Genomic DNA, 7238 nt, shown 5'->3' on the forward strand with positions numbered 1-7238 from the left:
AATAACAAGAATATGCCAGAGACTCAAATATAGATAGGGAATAACAAGAATATGCCAGAGAATAATCAAGAATATGCTAAGGAATAAATCCCTGGACCTTTAATTGGATAGTTTTCCAATTAAGTTCAATCCTTCCAATATAGCCATAAGCTTGTTGTACCAAGTCAGCAAGTTGAGGTAGTTAGTGTTAAAGATCCTGTCATTCCAGGCCCCCTAGATTGATCAGACAGCACAGGCAAACAAAATGTTCACTCCCTTCCCCACCTGAGCTATGAATATGAAGTTGATCAAGGCTGGCAAGGAATGAGGGAGGAAGTCATGTCTACTCATGCGTTGAAGGTGTTCCCAGTAGGCCACAGCAAAAGGACAAAGAATAACCATTTGTTCAGTATCCTCAGGAATAAACAGCACAGATCACAATTAACATTATTATTGTTGATGATACCTCTGTTACAAAGCAAGTGTTTGGTTGGCAATCTATCCCATAAAAACTTCCACCAAAAGACTTTTTAACTCTCATGGGCAAATTAAGCTTCCAAACACTGTTAAAGGAAAGAGTATTTATAGAATTTACTACCGATTTCACCAAGAGATACATATCTTTAGAATTAACTTGGTGCAGCCTATTTGATCCCCAGCATGGCCGATCAGACCAATTCCCTTTGGCAAGTGGGATTTTATATATTTGGTTCATCATATCAGCTGAAAATAAGGATTGCAATTTAGATTGGTCTCACTCATGATTAGAGTTCATAAGCTGCTGCAGCTTCACAGCCAGATTACATTCATTGATGTGCGAGAGCGCCAGCAACTTGGAAAGAGAGATGTTGGAGAACCAAGGGTCATGGATACTATTAATTTGAGTTCTGACCCAACATTCCATAAAAAGTGTAGTGGATGAAATTTGTCTCGGGCCAAAGGTGCTAGAGCATGAAGAAGTCCGGTGGATCGACTGCGGTCAGATCTGCAAGAAGAAATTTTCATCAGATGTGGCTTCGACGGAGACCCTCCAACGTTCAAGTCAGACTTCTCGCAACAGAAAAAATAAGATTGAACAAGAGGCCCAAAATCACAAATTCTCTTCAAAATGAGAGAACACTTTCTTTTTGCTTATGATAAATATCCCAATTGCCCTCAAAATGGTATTTGGCTCTAACAAATTGGACCCATGAGGAATTGGAGTTAAACAAAACCTAGGCAGCCATTTTTACAATGAAAGGCCTTTGCCTAGTGAGAAGATCAACTACAGCTAGTCCGTCTTGGTTTCTAGGTGAGCAAACCCTCTCCCAAGAAGGTAGGTGAAGTTTTTGCTGGTCAGATGAATATCCTCGTAAGAAAGTTTTGATCCCCTCAAGCTTCAAAAGGCTACAATAGGCACCGGAGTTGGTGCTAAACAATAAACATGCATTGATAATAGCACAGATTGAATGAGAGTTGCTCTCCCCGCTAATGAGAGAGCCCTCCACTTCCAACTACCAACTCCATTCAATACCTTCTCGAGCAAAAATTGGAAATCAAAAGGAGCCAGCTGATTAGTAAATAAGGGGGCACCAAGATGAGTCTAGGTACCTCCATTTTCAGAGATTCTGAATAGGCCCTTGATTTGAGATTTAACTAGATGTGGATTTGATGGACTAAATTTAATAGTAGATTTTCTCATACTGATTGCTTGCCTTGATATGAAACAATATGCTTCAATGATTGTAAGAAGACAAATAATATCCTTAACCGTAGCACGAGCAATCAAAAGATAGTCGTCTGCAAAGAAAAGATGTGATATAAAAAGACCATCTTGAGAAGGTTTGAAGGCCTTTAGCATATAATTTTGGACAGCTTAATGCAGGAACCTTGAGAATATTTCTGAATGTATTATGAATAGATATGGTAAGATTGGACTTCCCTATTTAAGACCACAAAAAAGAAAAAACCTATTGGAACAATGCTTAAAGAATTTATAATGTGATTTTAAAAAATAAACAAAACTATCAAAACTTTGTTGTAGAAAAATCATAAATAACTTACACAGCATCAAGAAATAAAAATGATCAAATCCTGAAGCATGTTGGGCACTATCCTAAGACGTATTCCCATCTCTCGAGCAGAAAAATCTGAGAAAACCGTCCTAAGATACATTGAGATCCTCTACCTACGAGCACGATCGTTGAAGAGATTGATGGAGATCCTTTCAATATTCAAAAAAATAATTATAAAGATAAGATATTTGAAGAGAAAAAGTCAGAAGGAAAAGAGGAAAAAGATTAGATGGGATGTCTAAAATCAGGTATAAAGATGGTCTTTTTATAGCCATTCAATATGACCGTCTATAACCGTTTGGACTTTTATTGATCCATCAAGACTTTTATAAAGAGTCTAATGATTAGAACCTTTAATAAGGAGCCTAACAGTCAGAAAATAAAAATAAAATTAAATACGCATGACCATTTGAACTTTTACTAATCTATTAAGACCTGTAATTAGGAGCCCAACAGTCAAAAATTAAAATTATGGTAATGAAAAAATTAAAATATTTAAATGATAAATTTAAAAGATAATATTAAAATACATGGAGAAAAATCTTAAAAAAATTTTGAATTTTTCTTTTTAGATTCTCTCCAACAATCCCCCACCAAATTCAAAATTTTTAAAAAATTATAAAATTAAAAAATAATAATAAATTTTAGGATGCTTATACTCTGCAATGGGCAAGGTGTCTTTATAAGACTTAACCTCATTTAGTATGAATAGTTTCTATCTGAAGGAAACGAAATGAACCAGATTTTGAATTATATATTTTAACCCAAACTTCAACTACCACACACATAGTATAGAATTCTCCATCGTAAGTCTGTACATTAGTAGCTGACACATGTATCTTAATTTTTCATGAGTTACTAGAGATAGTCCATATCTTATACCTACAATCATATACAGATACTCTTATATAGGTGAGCTTTTTTATGGATATGTGTAGTATCACATCATGAGAAATACCTCTCAGATCTCATTCAGAGATAAATTCTTACTAACTACTACATAGCAGCACTAATCACCGTAGAGATGAGATGGAGTCTATGACTCCTATATCAGATAAACCACATATACTACCAGATCAACCAATCAGCTTGTTATTACCATATTGAATCTTCTTCAAGAGATCTTCCATCGTAAAGGTTGGGCTCTGACTGCTGGAAGATCCTTTTTGTAGGCTAAACTCTATCTCCCTTGATGATTTCAAACTCTTAGTCTTGTTCAAATCTTTTATAAGATAGATTAATAAAAAAGACCTAGTCAACTTTAGGAATATTAAACTATAAACAAAAAATATGATAGGAGAAATGGCAATTGCTGGCTGTTACCGCATAAAATATACAAGTTATCAGAAATGGCCGGAGAGGACCGAGGAAATCGATGCATTAAATGCATAGAATAAAAAATGGCAGCATATATATACATAGTGCAATATAAAGTTTAAAAAAGATAAACAAGTAACTACACAAACTAATGACGCATGCAAACAATAAGCTCCGTGTATAACAAAGCATCTAACCTAGGATCTAACATAAAGCATGATTAGGCTTTACTACTTTCAATAAGTCAAATTAGATGATTTTTATTTAAGAAGGCAATGTGAACAATCTATAAGAGAAAGGATTGACCAAATTGAGCATATCAGAGCATAGTTTTAGCAAGAAATAGGGAACCAAACATTAAGCATGGTTCATTCCTGATACTTGGAATGCCAAGCACAAAAGACTAAAAGAAATAGGAGCCTACAGAACAGTTCCTATTCAAGTAAGGTCATTCACATTTTGATTGAGGGGTTTTTAAAGCATAGAAGGTTAGATGCAAAAGACAAAATAGAAATACGTAGACGGATCTAACAAGACAAGCAAGGGAGGAGAACGCGAGTCAAGACAGAAAAATTCAATCAACATGCCAAATAATGGGATAATGTGGATGCGTTCTAATGGCGACCACAAAAAACAATAAACAACTCACAAGATCAAAATCACAAGCTAATACAACTGAAAACCGAAATAAGTATAGAATGAAATTAGATTAAATGATACCAACCACCAGACGGCATGAGAAATCTTTACCACTCAAAGTAGAAATGTATGGAAATACATCATGACACAAAAGGCTGTGTTATATATGGAAACACAAAAAGTTTTTTTTTCTTCATTCATCTTGGAAAAATAAAAAATCATTACCGAAAAAGTGAGCACTGGAATCACAAAGTTGTTAAGGATTTGAAGGGTGAAACTAACTACGGTCCTCTGTGGGGCATCGGCCTACCATGATGCTAAACTGCTAAGAACAGACTAATCAAAACGTTAATGCACGAAGTGTTTCTAAAATTAGTCATCAAAATATCACAATGGAATATGAAAGTCGTCAGCAATTAAATGGATGCAGCTCATGCATTACATGAGTAAAAATTTAAGTAACCACTCATCCAAGAATTCATGACAATATGAATAATTCAAAACTTTTCCCGTGTTTCAACAACGAGCACCATGTGGAAAGATAAGGCCTGTGCAAGAAAAGTTCCAAATGCAAGAAGCGAAATTCTTTATGCACCGCACCACCGTGGGCGGTGGAGAAAATCTGACGTGAAGTGTACCACTTTATATGATTAGTTCACGTAGCTACTACTTTCCAACGTGCATTTAATGGCTACAGTTTTACTTTTTTGTTTGAAAATTTTGAATGATGCAAATACCCCTATTTTTTTAAAAAAAAATTATGACATCTTATGTTCATATTATGACATTTTACGTGCAGAAAATCATAATTTTGATGCAGAATGTCATAATATGACATACGATGTCATAATTTTTTTCAAAAAGTAAGGATATTTTCATCATTCAAAATTTTCGAACGAAACATCAGAACTGCAAACATTAAATACGCTTTGAAAAGTAATTGGACAAAAATACTCCTTCTATATTATAACATTCTAGACTATATTATGACATCCTAAGCCATATTATAATATTCTGAATACAAGAAGTTATAATTTAATACAGAATACCATAATATATCACAGAATATCATAATTTTCTAAATCATATTATAACATCTTATATCTAGAAAGTCATAATATATCATAGGATGTCATAATTTTTTCTAAAGAATAGGAATATTTTCGTCATGTAAATTTTTTAAGCAAAAAAATGAAACTATGGACATTAAATGCATGTTGGAAAGCAATGACTATGTGGATCAATCATATAAAGTAATATGCTCCATGTCGGATTTTTTACACTGCTTGCATAAAAAATTTCTCAATGTAAGAATGAATGTGAAAAAGTAAATGGTACATCTCGCATCGTGGACTTTACATGTCAATTAACATCTCTGTCTTCTCAGCTAGGCTGATCAACCAGGAACAACGTCGTGCATTCTCATTTTAACATATCATGCATCCCCGAAAATATGAGACAGGATACAGCAAAATAACCAATTCAGCACATTAAGACCCTATCAAATGATATGAAAATCCTGTGTTAAATGCTTTAATGTAAATTATATGCTTGGGCGATATGGGAATGTTGAAATATGTTTATATTCTCAATTATGTGGACCTCATGAGAGCAGACATCCAACGGGCGCACACAATCCTGGTATCACCATCCAGACATCCAAGTGCATGAGCAAAGCTACATCAAGCATGTTGAAAATTTTAGGCAATGAATATCTAGCATCATGTTACCTTCTTAATCATAATTTGGAATATGTCTTAGATTGATGGGACAATACTTAAAAATTTTTTGATGTGATTTAAAAAATTAAACAAAACTAACAAAATTTTGTTATAGAAAAATCATAAATAATTTATAGAATAATAAGAAATAAGAATGTTCAAATCCGAAAGTGTGTTGGACACTGTTCTAAAGTGTATTCCCATTCTTCATGAAAAGATATCCGAAAAAATCATCCCAAGATACGACCAGAATCTTCCACTTATGAGCATGACCATGGAAGAGGTTGATAGAGATCTTTTCAGTATCTAGAAAAGTAATCACAAAAATAAAATATTAAAAAAAAAAATCAGAAGAAAAAAAGAAAAAGAATTAGCTGAAATGTTTAAAATCAGATCTTAAGACGATTTTTTTATAGCCATCCAATATGATCATTTATGATCGTTTAGACTTTTATTGATCTATTAAAAACTTTATAAGAAGTCCAACGATCAGAATCTTTGATAAAGAACCCAATGATCAGAAGATAAAAATGAGATTAAATGTATATAACTATTTAGATTTTTACTAACCTATTATGATCTGTAATTAGGAGTCCAATAATTAGAAATTAAAATAATAATACTGTATAGATTAAAATATTTAAACAGTAAAATTAGTTTGATCATTTAATAAATAAATTACGTAAACTAGACTGATTATCTATTTAATAAATATTTAAATATATATATTTAAATATATTTAATAAATAAATTAAATTTGATAAATTTTTAATCCAAACCGTATTCAATTCGATCTGATCGCCGCACCTATATGAACCCTGTTTTTTCGTTGAGCATGAGAGCGGTGCCGTATCTGACCTGCCAATATTTCCAACCACAAAAATTATTGCCCGCTTTTGGTCACCAAGGTACACCGCTGATCGCACGCATTTTACCTTTATTTAAGGTACTGGTAAAGTTCGGTTTGCTTTATCTAACAGTTTTTCTTTTTTAAAGTAAGGCTCCCTTGGCCATCTACAGTAGAATATAATACTATAAAAATATGTACATCTCATTTGTTTTACACAAAAACCCTAACACTACCTACCGCAACGGATCAACAGAGCCTCGTATTTTGTCTTTTGTCCTAAAGAACGGTGAGTTTTCCCTCGTCTTTTTCTCTCCAGCGCAATAGAGATTTAGATAGGTCCCCTCGATCCATAACACAATTGCCACGTGACTTTTGTATTAACATCTATACTATTAGCATATTCTTTTTTCAAATAATATTAAGAAATATCAGTGAATTACACTCTTAGATTTTTTTTGTCATAGAAGAAATAGAGCCATTCTTGAAAGTTTGATAGAATCATTATGAAATACCATGCTAGTATCAAATTAGCACTAAATTTTTTTCTAAATTCATCGATAATTATAATATTTATTAGAAGATGCACATCTGATTATATTATTTATTTAGAAGTATTTTACATACAACACATACTGGTCAAGGATATATACCTGATATCATTGTCACATTCGATAACAT

Source organism: Elaeis guineensis, chromosome 14, assembly GCF_000442705.2.
Source record: "Elaeis guineensis isolate ETL-2024a chromosome 14, EG11, whole genome shotgun sequence".
Taxonomy (NCBI): domain Eukaryota; kingdom Viridiplantae; phylum Streptophyta; class Magnoliopsida; order Arecales; family Arecaceae; genus Elaeis; species Elaeis guineensis.